The sequence below is a fragment of the Vombatus ursinus genome, unplaced genomic scaffold, assembly GCF_900497805.2.
Source record: "Vombatus ursinus unplaced genomic scaffold, bare-nosed wombat genome assembly UNPS02010788.1, whole genome shotgun sequence".
In the NCBI taxonomy this organism is placed as follows: domain Eukaryota; kingdom Metazoa; phylum Chordata; class Mammalia; order Diprotodontia; family Vombatidae; genus Vombatus; species Vombatus ursinus.
Genome location: NW_020950566.1, coordinates 4,870,290 through 4,871,619, shown reverse-complemented (window position 1 = coordinate 4,871,619; position 1,330 = coordinate 4,870,290). Strand labels below are relative to the sequence as shown.

At 48.0% G+C, this 1,330-nt stretch overlaps 1 protein-coding gene across 2 annotated transcripts in view; it reads left to right on the top strand.

Annotated features, from left to right (window-relative positions):
• Nucleotides 1-873: 873 nt before the first annotated feature.
• Nucleotides 874-1,330, top strand: part of AASS (aminoadipate-semialdehyde synthase) — a 74,450-nt gene continuing 73,993 nt past the window's right edge. Inside the window, exon 1 of one of the 2 annotated variants that reach the window (XM_027855177.1) lies at nt 874-961. The gene's annotated coding sequence lies outside the window, so the exon portion shown is untranslated. The remainder of the gene's footprint in view (nt 962-1,330) is intronic. The other variant, XM_027855179.1, reaches the window with a different exon arrangement.

Sequence of the window (1,330 nt, the reverse complement as noted above, 5' to 3'; positions counted from 1 at the left end):
GGCACCATGTTCTCATCTGTTTTTGTAACCACAGTGCTCTTTTGTATCACCCAAATCATTTTATAAATGCTTGTTGACTGACTGCATTTTTCATTGTAGATAGTATAAAAACTGATTTAGTTTCTATGTCCTATCAAATTTCAGTTTCTGGTCCGATGTTATTCAAAGTTCTTTGTCTAGTCACAAACGACCATAGAGGATACCTGGGATGTGAGTTGGTGTTCTTCATGCAATTCATTTTCCCCTGGTCATATGGATAGAATCACAGATCTAGAAGAGATCTTAAAATGAAGATTCAATGGCATTTCCATTTTAAGGTGAGTTCCAGTTCTGTTATAACTTTCTCAGTCATACAATTAACATATGAACAACCCTAGGTTAGGGCCCTTACCCCTACAGCGTCTTGCCTCTCTAAACACTAGGGATCTTCCCTCCCCGCAACGCCCTCAGTTATATTGAAGGTAATGGGCATTGAACAAACATTTGGGGTTGATGGTGAAGAGTAAAATTGATGCCTATATGCACATTTTCTCCGTTACTGAGAACTGGGTTTTCGAGTTCATTTCTATTCACGTCATTTCCAGAGTCCGTTCCACTGTGCCAAGGACTGTAACAAATGTGGTCAATAAGAACTGTGTGCTCTAAGAAACCCGACCCTGAGAGCAAAGCCCGCAGGTCACAGATCCAGAAACCAAGAGGGCATGACATAACACCTGCCAGTGCCTCCAATTGGTGGAGGAGGAAGGTTGCTCCCTCAGTGTGAGAGGCGATTGGTCTTGGGAGCAAGAGGCGTGGCGTCCCACAAAAGTTCAGCAAATATCTCCTCCTCCCCCTTTCTCCACCCCCCCACCTCCCCCACCCCAATTTGTTTCTTTGAATTCCAAGCTTTCAAGGCAGAGATTAGAAGCGAACTAGGGGGCTCCCAGTGCATGCCCCAAAGCATCGAGGGTCCCAGAGCAAGGTAAGGAAGAAGTGGTCCCTGAAACACGGGCGGGATGGGGATGAGGACAAGGGTCGGCCTTGGAGATGTGCTCTAGACCTCAAGCCGGGTGAACCCGCTGCAGCCTTGAAAGAGGGAGCTGGAAAGGTTAAAGGAGGGGACCCCCAGCCTGCCCCATCGTGGACCCCAGCTCTAGCTGCCCAAGGGGGCATGCTTTCCCTTTTTTACTTTATCTCGAGGGAGGGAAGTGATCCGAGGATAGGGGAGATGTTTCGGTCACACGTGGCCCAGGCCCTATTCCGGGTGGTCTCTCTCTGTCTCTCTCTGTCTCTCTGTCTCTGTCTGTGTGTGTGTGTGTGTGTGTGTGTGTGTGTGTGTGTGTGTGTGTGT